We start from the raw sequence: 13491 nt of genomic DNA, 5'->3' as shown, positions 1-13491 counted from the left end.
TCTCTCTCTCTCTCTTTGCCTAGCTAAGGGTCCATCAATTTTATTGATTTTCTCAAAGAACCAACTTCTGGTTTTGTTGATTCTCTCTACTGTTTTCCTGTTCTCAATTTTCTGCTCTAATCTTTGTTATTTCTTTCCTCTTGTTTGCCTTGAGGTTAGTTTGCTTTTCTTTCTCTAGTTCCTTCATTGAACAGTGTGCCAGTTTGAATGTATTATGTCCCCCCAAATGCCATTATCTTTGATGTAATCTTGTGTGGGCAGACTTATCAGTGTTAATTAGATTGTAATTCTTTGAGTGTTTCCATGGAGATGTGCCCCACCCAGCTGTGGGTGATGACTCTGATTGGATAATTTCCATGGAGATGTTGCTTCACCCATTCAGGGTGGGTCTTAATTAAATCACTGGAGCCATATAAATGAGCTGACAAACAGAAGGTACTCAGTGCAGCTCTGAGTGACATTTTAAAGAGGAGCTACAGCCAAGAGGGACACTTTGAAGAAAGCATAGGAGTTGCAGACGAGAGACAGCTTGAAGATAGCCATTGAAAGCAGAAGCTTGCTCCAGAGAAGCTGAGAGCGAACAAATATCCCAAGTACAGCTAAGAGTGACATTTTAGAGGAACTGCAGCCTAGAGAGGAACATCCTGGGAGAAAACCATTTTGAAACCAGAACTTTGGAACAGACATCAGCTACATGCCTTCCCAGCTATCAGAGGTTTTCCAGACACCATTGCCATCCTCCAGTGAAGGTACCCGATTGCTGATGTGTTACCTTGGACACTTTATGGCCTTAAGACTGTAACTGTAAAATGAAATAAACCCCCTTTTTTTAAAATTTTATTTTGAAATAAATTCAAAGTTATAGGAACAGTTGCAAAACAATACAAACCCCATACACAGAAATCCAGCATACCCTAAACTCCCTCCCCCGATACCCTGATCCACCAACTGTAACATGCTGTCACACCGCCATTTCTCTTTCCCTCCCTCCCTCCTTCCCTATCTATCATCCATCATCTATTGCTCTGTCTTCTGAACATATGAGAGCAAGCTGCACACATCCTTGAACAAACACTATAATTCACATATGCAATTCCCATGAACAAGAACATTCTTTTATACAATCCCATTAAGTGCAGCTAAGAAGTTCCAGGAATTCAACATTGATACAAAGTTTACCTTCTATATTTCTTTTTTTTTTTTCTTCTTATGTCTCAACTGTGTCCCTTTGAGCCTCCTGTCCTCCATCCTCAGATCCCATCCAGGATCATCCTTGGCATTCAATTGTCATCTATTTAGGCTGTCTTTTTTTGTCTTTTTTTCAATTGTGGGAACATATATACAGCTTAAATTGTTCCATTCCATCCCCTCCCTAGCATTCCATTAGTGGGATTAATCACATTTAGAATGTTGTAATGCTATCACCTTCCCACCATCCATTACTAGAAATTTCTCTTCACCTCAAACAGCAACCCTACACTCATTTCTTAACTCCCCATTGCCCCTTCCCCCACTTCTCATAACCCATTCTCTACTTTTCATCGCTATGGTCATATTCTCTGATAATTTCTTTGTGTTTACTGTGGGGCTTAAAATTAACCTCTTAAATCCATAACAATCTTGTTTTTCTTTGATACCAACTTAACTTCAGTAGGACACATAAACTATGTTCCTATACTCCTCCATTCCCCCACCTTTATGTAGTTCTTGTCAAAAATTACATATTTTACATTGAGTCCAAAACCACTAATTTGTCATTAGAGTTTGTGTATTTTATATCATGTAGGAAGTAAATAGTGGAGTTACAAATAAAAGATTATTGACTTCTATTTGTATTCCATTGTGGTCAGAGAATGTGCTTTGGATATATTCAATTGTTTTTTTTTGTTTGTTTGTTTTTTGTTTTTTAAATTTATTGAGGCTTGTTTTATGTCCCAGCATATGGTCAATTTTGGAGAAAGATCCATGATCACTAGAGAAGAATGTGTGTCCTGGTGATTTGGAATGTAAGGTTCTACATATGTCTGTTAAAATTCTCTATCTCTCTCTCTCCTTTCTTTGTCTCTCTGTCGGTAGGGCTCCCTTTACTATCTGAAGTACAGCAGGTCTTTTATTGGCAAACTCTCTCAGCATTTGTTTGTTTGTGAAAAATTTAAGCTCTCCCTCAAATTTGAAGGAGAGTTTTGCTGGATAAAGTATTCTTGGTTGGAAATTTTCTCTCTCAGAATTTTAAATATGTCATGCCACTGCATTCTCGCCTCCATGGTAGCTGCTGAGTAGTCACTACTTAGTCTTATGTTGTTTCCTTTGTATGTGGTGAATTGCTTTTCTCTTGCTGCTTTCAGAACTTGCTCTTTCTCTTCAGTGTTTGACAGTCTGATCAGAATATGTCTTGGAGTGGGTTTATTTGGATTTATTCTATTTGGAGTTCACTGGGCATTTATGCTTTGTGTATTTATGTTGTTTAGAAGGTTTGGGAAGTTTTCCCCAACAATTTCTTTGAATACTCTTTCTAGATCTTTACCCTTCTCTTCCCCTTCTGGGACACCAATGAGTCTTAAATTTGGATGTTTTATTTTATCTATCATATCCCTGAGATCCATTTCAATTTTTTTGATTTTTTTTCTCCTTTCTTTCTTTTGTTTTTTCATTTTCTGTTCTGTGGTCCTCTAGGACACTGAGTCATTGTTCAACTTCCTCTAATCTTGTATTATGAGTATCCAGAGTCTTTTTAATTTGGCCAACAGTTTCTTTTATTTCCATAAGATCTTCTATTTTATTATTTATTCTTGCAATTTCTTCTTTATGCTCTTCTATGGTCTTCTTTATGTCCTTTATATCCTGTGCCATGTTCTTCTTCATGTCTTTTATATCCTGTGCCATGCTCTCATTCTTTGCTTGTAGTCCTTTGATTAATTGCGCCAAATACTGTGTCTCTTCTGATATTTTGATTTGGGTGTTTGGGATTGGGTTCTCCATATCATCTGGTTTTATCATATGATTTAAGATTTTCTGTTGTTTTTGGCCTCTTGGCATTTGCTTTGCTTGATAGGGTTCTTTCAAGTTTTAAAAAATACCAATCTAATTTTTCAGAACTACAACTTGGTGGCATACGCTTTCTCTAACTAACCAGCAGAAGGCATCTGCAAGTCACTATTCCCCTCAAGTTAGTTCTCCTCAACTTTGTCTTTGTGGTGTGTGGGGAAATGATTCTTGTGGGGTTCAATTGGTGAACTCAGTTTGGGTGTGTTTTTGGTGCTGTTCACCCTGAATGCGGGGCTTGTGTCTGGGTGGTTAGGGAGGCAGGGCAGCTTTAATAATCAAATCTCCCAGGTGTTCCCAGAGATTTAAGGCTGTTGCAAGAGTTTAAGCCTTCATTTCATGTTTCATAGGGTTTCTCTGTCCCCAAAGAAAATATATGGAGTTGAGATATTAACAGAACAAAGAAGATTAAGGGCCTGTAAGGGTATATGGTTCATTTCCTAGTCACCTGTCAGGGGCACCCTCTAGTGCCCACAAGTTCAGCTTTGTCCCATAGTTAGGCCCAGTTTTGTCCTATACAGTTTTCAGAAGGAACACCATAGAAATACCCAATTCACCACCACATCAGTGCTGCTATTGGTCCCTCTCTGATCTTGGTGACCAGCTCACAGTGACTACTTCCCTGCTACTGACTCCCAGCATCTAAATCCCAGCCATGAGCTGCTGGGTCTCCCTGGGGTTCTACCTGGCTATGGCCAAGGTGATCGCTTCCATGACCTGCTTGGCCTGTCCTAACCAGGTGAACTCTGACATTGCTTATTGACAGTCTCTCAACACTGGCTGCATATCAGCATTACTCAGTTTAAAAAATTACCGGTACCTGTGACCTAGTCCCAGAGACTCTGATTTAAATGTTTTCAGGTGAGGCCTTGCCAACAATATTTTTTAAAACTTCCCCGGGTGATATTAATATGAAGCCAGCAATGATAAGCTCTAATATATGTCTGACTTACACTATCTGACATCCATCCCATATTCCAAGGCTGCCCTCTTAGTCTCATGTGAAGGAACAGAGGCCTAGGAAAGAGACTTACCAAGTACCCACAGCAGTAAGTAACAAGGTCTGTCAGACTCCAAACCCTGTGTTCTCTCCATTGTACTCCACTGTGCTCTGAAGGGTGATTTTCACAGGATTCCCCATGCAGTCTGCCAATACAGAGCACACTAACTCCTGGGATCTGCAATGAGGGGTGTATTAGTTTCCTAGGGCTGCCATAACATATTACCACAAATTTGATGCTTAATACAACAGAAATGTATTCTCTCACAGTTCTGAAGACTGGAAGTCCAAAATCAAGGTGTCTTCAGGGTTGGTTCTGTCTGGAGGCTCTGAGGGGGAATCCCTTCCAGATGTCTCTCTCCCAGCTTCGGTGGCAATCCGTGGCGTTCCTTAGCTTGTAGACTCATCACCCTAATCTCTGCCTCTATCTTCACATGACCGTCCTCTCTGTGCCTCTATGTCTTCTCCCCTCTGTGAGGATATGGGCATTGAATTTAGAGCCTATGGTAAATCCAAGAAGATCTTATCTTGAGATCCTTAACCTAAATTACATCTATGAAGACCCTATTTCCAAACAAGGTTGCATTCCGAGAACTTGGGCATATCTTTTTGGGGCCAAAATTCAATCCACTAAAAGGAGTTTTATTTTGATCTTCCAAATTGCAATCAGTTAGTTCCACTGTGAGTCAAAGTGCAGTGTATATTGTAACTCAGTCTGTTAGAATCAAGTCTGGAACTAGACTTGCACTGGATCAGAATGCCAGAGTGGCCATATAAATGTTTACTTCAGGCTTAAAGAGGCTGTCTGACATTTTAGTCCATCTGTAATGAGCTCTAAAGCACACTCCAGTCCTAAGATAGTCATGAGACTGTCTTGGAATCAACGAGATAGGGCCAGTACTCTAAACTTAAGATGCCACAGAAATGCCTAGACTAGAGCTTACACCTTGATTCCTCCCCCATTTTAAAAGGTTCTGTGGGAGCATAGAGTTTTGGGGCTGCTCTGAGATGCTTTGGGGCTGCTCTAGCATTTAATGCTTCCTGGATAGAGCTCTAAGCTGACCACACTTCCATGATGTCCTCTCTCCCTGTCTCCTTACTAAAATTCATCCCATCTAGTCTGTCCTAGTTTGCTAATGCTGCAGAATGCAAAACACCAGAGACGGATAGGCTTTTATAAAACGGGGGTTTATTTCACTACACAATTACAGTCTTAAGGCCACAAAGCGTCCAAGGTAACACCTCAGCAATCGGGTACCTTCACCAGAGGATGGCCAATGGCGTCCGGAAAATCTCTGCTAGCTAGGAAGGCAGCTGGTGTCTGCTCCAAAGCTCCGGCCTCAAAACGGCTTTCTCCCAGGACGTTCCTCTCTAGCAAGCTTGCTTCTCTTCAAAACATCACTCCCAGCTGCACTCACTCCCAGCTGCACTCTTTTCCTCCCCCCGAGTCAGCTCATTTATGTAGCTCCACCGATCAAGGCCCACCCCGAATGGGTGGGGCCATGCCTCCATGGGAACATCTCATCAAAATGATCATTACCCACAGCTAAGTGGGGCACATTCCAAGCAAATCTAACCAGCACCAAAAACATCTGCCCCACACAAGACCACAAAGATAATGGCATTTGGGGGACACAATACACTCAAACTGGCACATAGTCCTTGGTGTCACACTGTCCCCGGTGATTTCAAGGCTGTCCCACTCTTCAGCTCACTTTACTGTTCAGTTGGACCAGGAAGTTGTGGGCAGCTGTCCCTCATGGCCAATCCCTCCAGACCCAGCATAATCAGGGAGCAGTTTTGGAGAAAAGAAATTGCATTTTGTCTCATAAATACCTTCATTTTGTGCCAGATTCAGGGCATCTACACTTTTCAAATTGTGTAGCATCTGGAATGTTGGGTGTAGGATCCTGAAGGGAATTATTTTCATTTTTGCAACACTTAATAAAGTGTCTAAAGTGGAGCATTTTGCTTCTTAGCTTTGTAGAGAATTGCACACGTTTCTCAGTCTCATTTTCTTTTAATATTTGGAAAGATTTTATTATAAACTATGACTCCTTTATGAGTGAAAATATCTGAGAAACCAAATGCAGTTTCCCAATAGACTCAATAATGTGTAAAGCCATCAGAGAATCTACAGCCAGAGATGATAAGAAGTGAGAAAGGCAACGCATCAACACTTCATACATATTCTCCTGACTGTTGGGAAATTAAATTTGTTTTTCACCTACTGAAACATCAACATATTTTTATTGTATAGACCTAATATGTGTTTCATGCTAACTTACAACCAATTTACCCATTAGAGTGAATACCTATTCCTGCATTTTTTCTCATTAGAAGTTTTGCTTTAGCATATTCATTGATGACCAAATGTATGGTCTACATCTCAATGTTTTTATTAAACATTTTTTTATGGAGATGCCAAGCTGACCATTTTTATATTCTAATTTGTCTTCTTAGGTTGCTTAGTGAAACAGTGGAAACATCTCTAGTTCAGGGACAGAGTCATATTAGCCTTTGCTTCCTAGGGCCGAGCAGAATGTCTACTTCATAATAAGTATTCAATAAGTGTTTATTGAAATTCACACATGTAAAGTGGGTTTGTGCTTTATATATAACACAGAAGCTAAATCTCCCTGAATATTTCCTTTTATCCATTTTTAATAGTCATAATATATGTTCTATTATAAGCCCTCTCAAATATTAGTGGATATAAAAACAAACATGGATATAAAAGTTGTCAGCAAATGGCCAATGGATATACGTTAAGGTGTTCTACCTTATTAATGATTAAGTAAATGCATATTAGAACGGCAAGATAATTTCGTCTATCAGTTTGACCCAAATGTAAAAGCTTGATAATATATTGATCTGATGAGGGTAATGCTATACATTGTTGATGAGAATTGAAATAGGTACATGAATTTGGAAAGGGAATTAGGTACTTTCTATTATTATAAAAAATATTCATGGAGGAGGATCTAAGATGGTGGCATAGAGAGGAGGGGAACAACTAAAAAAAACCAGAAACAACCAGTAAATAATCAAGAATAACTGCGGGGGGACAAACGTGACCATCCACTCATCATACACCAACCTGAATTGGGAGGAATGTCCAAGATCACAGCATAAAATCTGTAAGTAAAAACTAAGCTTGGAGACCCCTCCCCCCACAGTCCAAGCTGCAAAGCCTTGTGGTGCCAGAGAGAAGCTCTCTCCAAGCAAGCAAATATAGCTCAGCTGAGCTCCAACTGGGGTTTTAATTAGTGAATGTGAACTGCTCACTACAAGCTACGAATCCCCAACAAGCAGACAGAGGCTTGGGTGATGACTGACCTTGGAGAGCCAGAGGGTTGCCTCGGAATAGCTCTGAAGGTGACTTTCTGTTCCTTTTTTCAGTTCAGTGGAGAAGGCCTCAGCCATTTTTCAGTTCCCAGTGCTCTGATCCAGACAAGGGTGGAGATAGCATAGGCAGAGAGAGACCATTGAAATGCTAATAACCTCTCCCTAGGAGGTCTATCTTCTTTAAGAGGAAAGGGGTGGGGCCCAGCTCTACTACTTACCTTCCATTCTGAACCAGACCCCAGAGCCTTGGGGAAAACAGCCACACCTCTTTACACCAGTGAAGAATTACAGGCTGACAGGTGCCACCTGCTGGACAGAAAAGCACAGTGACCTGAGGCATCACAGGGTGTACCAATTTTCTGACACACCCTCAGGGAAACCAGATACTGAGTATTTCTTCCTTCTGGGACCTGAGCCCATTCTAGTCTGGGAAAACCTGACTGGGGTAACCAAGGAAACCATGCCTAGACAACAGAAAACTACAACCTACACTGAGAAAAATGAAGTTATGGCCCAGTCAAAGGAACAAACTTACACTTCAACTGAGATACAGGAATTGAAACAACTAATAATAAGTCAATTCAAAAAATTTAGATAAGTTATGGTGAAACAGCTGAACCATATAACGAAAACACTGGACATACCTGACGTGGAAATTGGAAGTTCGAAAAACCAACTGGCAGAATCTATGGAAATGAAACGCACAACACAAGAGATGAAAGACACAGTGGAAACATACAATAACAGTTCTCAAGAGGCAGAAAAAAGCATTCAGGAACTGGAGAACAAGACACTTGAAAGCCTACAAACAAAAGAGCAGATAGAGAAAAGAATGGAAAAATACAAGCAACGTCCCCAGGAACTTAAGGACGAAATGAAAGCAAGAATTTATGTGTCATTTGTGTCCTAGAAGGAGAAGAAAAGGGAAAAGGGGGAAGAAGCAATAATAGAGGAAATAATCAATGAAAATTTCCCATCTCTGATGAACGACATAAAATTACAGATCCAAGAAGCACAGCTTACTCCAAACAGAATAGATCTGAATAGGCCTATGCCAAGACACTTAATAATCAGATTATCAAAAGTCAAAGATAAAGAGAGAATCCTGAAAGCAGCAAGAGAGAAACGATCTATCACATACAAAGGAAGCTTGATAAGACTATGTGCGGATTTCTCAATAGAAACCATGGAGGAGGCAAGAAGGAAGTGGGGTGATATATTTAAGATACTGAAAGAAAAAAACCACCAACCAAATATCCTATATCTGTCAAAACTATCCTTCAGATATGAGGGAGAGCTTAAAATATGTCTGACAAACAGACAATGACGGAGTTTGTGAACAAAGTACCTGCTCTACAGGAAACACTAAAGGAAGCTCTGCAGACAGAAAGGAAAAGACAGGAGTGAGAGGTTTGGAAAACAATTTTGGGAGATAGTAGCACAGCAATGTGAGTACAAAGAACAAAGATGACTGTGAATACAGTTGAAAAAGGAAGGCTGGGACCATGTGAGACATCAGAACAAAAAACGAATGATGATAAAGACAGACTCTGTAACGCAGGGAAACCTAGCGTGCTCAATGATTGTCATAAAGCGTACAAATATGTTTTTACATGAGGTAGAACAAATGAATGTCAACATTGCAAGGTGTTAAAAATAGGGTGGGATTGGGGGGAAAATACAACCAATGCAAACTAGAGACTATAATTAACAGAAACATTGTATTATGCTTACTTTAGTGTAACAAAGGCAATATACCAAAGCTAAATGCATATGGGGGGGGGTGGGGAATAGGGGAAATGTATGGGACTCCTGGCATTGGTGACATTGTCTGACTCTTTATTCTACTTTAGGTTAATGCTATCTTTCCTTTATTCGCTTTCTAGCTATCAAGTTTTGTTTTTTGTTTGTTTGTTTTTCTTTCTTTCTCTTTTCTTTTTATTTTGCCTCTCTGCCTTCTTTGACTCTTCCTCTGTTTTTGAGGAAGAAATGGAGATGTCCTTATATAGAGAATGGTGATGGTGCTCAGTACATAAATAAGCGATTATACAGGGAACCAATGATTGTTTACTTAGGACGGAATGTATAGTGTGTGAATGAAACCATCTTGAAAGAAATGGGTTGATGAAGAAAACTTGAGGGCACTATATTGAGTGAAATAAGACAGACAAATAAAGGCAAATATTGCAGGGTCTCACTGATATGAACTAATTATAATATGTAAACTCATAGACATGAAATGTAAGTTACCAGGATATAGAAATGAGGCTAACGAATGGGGAGCAGTTGCTTATTATGAACAGAATGTTCAACTAGGGTGAACTTAAGCATTTGGAAATGGACAGGGGTGATGATAGCATGTTCTGAGAATAACTAACAGTGCTAAAAGATGTGTGAAGGTGCTGGAAAGGGTAAGCTCAGAGTCACGCATGTCACCAGAAGGAAAATTGGAGGTTAAAAGATGGGAATGTATAAAACAGTGAACCTTGTGGTGGACAATGTCCATGATTAACTATACAAATACCAGAAATCTCTCTCACAAACTAGAACAAATGTATGTCACTATAACTAGAAGTTAATAATAGACAGGCATATAGGGAAAAAATATATACCTATTGCAAACTATATACGATAGTTAGTAGTATTTTAACTTTCTTTCATCAACAGTAACAAATGTACTATACCAAAACTATGAATCAATAATGGAGAGGGGGCATTGTAAGGGGTATGAGAGGATCTGAGTTTCCTTTTTTTTTTTTGTCTTTATTTCTTTTCTGGAGTAGTGAAAATGTTCTAAAAATTGAAAAAAAATTGTGTTGATGGATGCACAGCTGTATGGTGGTGACGTGGGCAACTGATTGTACACTTTGGATCTTTGGATAGTTGTATGGTATCTGAACAATCTCAATAAAAAAATTTTTTAAAATATTCATTCCATTTAAGAGAGTCATCTCAATTTTAGGAATATAGTCTACCAAAATAATAGCATAACTATATAAACACACATGTACAAAGGACTTGAGAATAATAAATAATTTGAAACAAAATTAGTGCCATCAAGTGGAGGAAATGAATAAAGAAAATGTGGTTCATTTATACAATGTAATATAATGCAATCTTTGAAAAGAATATCTACATGGTCTGCAAAGATAGCCCTTCATAGATTTTTTTCCCCACAACTTCAGCTAGGCCAGAACATATTTTGAGTGAGAAAATGAGCAGTGGACCAATGAGTATATAGTATGATCCTATTTTTACTAGAAAAAAGTTGGTGTACATATGTGTGTGTATGTGTGTGTGTATAAATAGTAAAAGAGGGAAAGGTAAGTAACAAAGTTATCAGTAGAGTTTCTTTTGTGGGTAGAGTGGACCTTCAATTTTTACCTTATACAATTTTATTTTATATAATGGGATTACAGGTGAATATTCCTTTTATGTTCTTGGTAATTTTAAAAATGTAATATGAAAATAAATATATATCTATTAATTATACATAGATAATGAAAATAGTGAAAAATTGGGATAGTACCACTCCTTTCTGCTTTTTTGCATATTTTTAATTTTCATTTTCCCCGTTTTCAACTTCAGTGTTAGAGGAATAGAAATGCTTCATTGCAGAAGACCAAATTTGACACAGCGATTATTAGAAGTCACAAATTTTCTCATACTTTTCATGTAAATTTTGTAGTCACTTATTCTTTAAATCATCTTTAGAATCATTGAGAAGATCTAGGAGTCTGGAAGTTATAAAACCATTAAGAAAAGGAGGGAAAATAGGTATTTTAGGGACAGCTCTACATTTCTGTAAGAAAACTAGAAAATGAGGGCTGAGATGCAGGGACTGGTAAATTACAATTTGAGGACACATTTGCTACTTCAATCATTCAGACAGCACCTTTTTATTACACATCCACTGTGCCAAGATCTGTTCAAGGCTCTGGAACTGTGGCGACCAAAACAGACACTGGCTTGCTGTGGTGAACCACGTGACCCTCATTCAACCCTGCCTTCAGCGCGCCTTCTGTGAACGGCGCATGCGCTGGCGCTGGCGGACAGTTTAGGCAAGGCGCCTACTCCTTTGAAGCCATTGGGAGTGGAAAACAAGAAGCAAGTTGGCAAGTAAATAAACATGTGATGCTTTGGGTTGTGATAAGAGTTGTGGAGAAAATAAAGCAGGGGTGATGAGAGACCAGGGTGGGTTGGTTGGTGGCTGCTTTAGACAGGTGGCCAGGGAAGTCCTCTCTGGGAGGGAACGTGGACACTGAGCTCAGGGCTTCCTGATGGATTGGATGAGCGGAGTAAGGAAAGAAGGAACAAGGCAACTCTGAGGCTTTTTGCCTGAGTGACAAGGGGAATGGTGACACGTAATTGACATGGGGAAGACTGGGGTGGGGTGGCGCAGTATGTGAAAGGGAGGAAGCAGGATCAGAAGTTTCATTGTGTACTTGTTAATTTTGTGTTAGGCATTGCAGTGGAGTTGGCCATAGGCATTGGGGCTTGAGGATAGGGATGTAAACTTGGGAGTCATCAGCATTTAGATGGGATTTAAAGCTGTGGAACTGGGTGAGATTACCTGGAAAGATATGTCTGTAGGTGAGAGGCATCCCAACACTTTGAGGGAAATGAAGGAGAAATAAGAGACACCTGTGAGGCAGGGAGAGTTCCAGAAACCAGAAATGGTCACCCAGCTAGGAGATTAAGATGAGTACAGAGGTTGAGCTCTGGATTTGGCAGATGGACTTCTTAGGGGATCTGGATGACAGGAGTTGCAGTGGAATAGCAGTGAGCAAAAAGCTTGATTGGAGAGAGTTTGGGAATGGAAGGTGAAGGCGTAGAGATCAATCTTAAGTGGAATTTTGCTCCAGTGGAGAATAGAGAAATGAAGCTATAGATTAAAAAAAAAAAGGATGTTGTCAGAGGCCATAAAGCTATAGATGAAAAAGAATATAGTGTTGAGACAATTTTTAAAAATATTTTTATTATGGAGAATTTAAAACATATACAAAAATAGGCCTAACATACAATGGACCTCACCTACCCATCAACAGCTTTAAGAATTAGGAATCTTGTTAATCGTTACTGCAATCCACTTACCTACTCTTGTATTATTTTGAAGCAAATCCCAGATACCATTTTATCTCTAAATATCTGAGTCTGTATCTCTAAAAGGTAATTTTTAAACTCTCTGACTCTCTGCAAAAAATTATATATAATCACAAAACTCTTACAACACCTAAAATCCCTGTTAATTATTCTTTAATATCAAATATCCAGTTTTCAAAGTTCTAATTGTCTCATAAACATCATAACTTTGTATGATTTATTTGCTTGAATCAATATCCAAACATGATCCACACATTGCAATTGTACTTTTTCTTTGACGCAAATGTGTCTTTTAAATATCTTTTAGTCTACAGGTTCACTCTCCATTCCACCCCCACACCTTGCAATTTATTTTTGAAGAAACCAGATTGTTTGCCCTATAGTTTCCTAAAATCTGAATATTCTTGAGAGTTTAACTTGTTAGTCTTCTTCTTTTGGATTTGCTGGAAGTTGATAGTTGGATTCAAAAAATGGATCAGGTTCAGGTTTAACTTCTTGGCAAGCTTATTTCATAGGTGGTTGCAGGTTTATCCATCAAAAATAACATTATGTCTGGTTGTCTCTCTTTTTGTGATGTTAGCAGCCATTGATGCTCAATGCCTAGATACATTAATTCATTAGGGATTGCAGAACTGTGACATTTTAATTCTATCCTTCCTTCTTCATTTATTAGCTGGGATACTTCCTTCGCCAATTATTTAATTACTGATAGTTTGTTTAAGGAAAGACAGAATACATGTTGGATTCTTTCATTTTATTTAATGGTTTTTATAATGTTCAATTCTTTAGTCCCCTCCAACAATGAACAATTTAAAAAATAGTATTATGAACTCAAGGATTTTAACATATTTGATGTTTTTCAATACATTTCTGTTATTATCCTATTGGTACTCAAATTTTCATCATTTGTGCCCTGTGATAGCCTCTTCAATATGTTCCCTGAATCTTTTTGACATAGCCCTGGTGGTTTTTTATAGCTTCCTTGCTATTTGGTATAG

Source organism: Choloepus didactylus, chromosome 9 (genome assembly GCF_015220235.1).
Source record: "Choloepus didactylus isolate mChoDid1 chromosome 9, mChoDid1.pri, whole genome shotgun sequence".
Taxonomy (NCBI): Eukaryota; Metazoa; Chordata; class Mammalia; order Pilosa; family Megalonychidae; genus Choloepus; species Choloepus didactylus.
Note: the sequence above shows the minus strand (reverse complement) of the source record.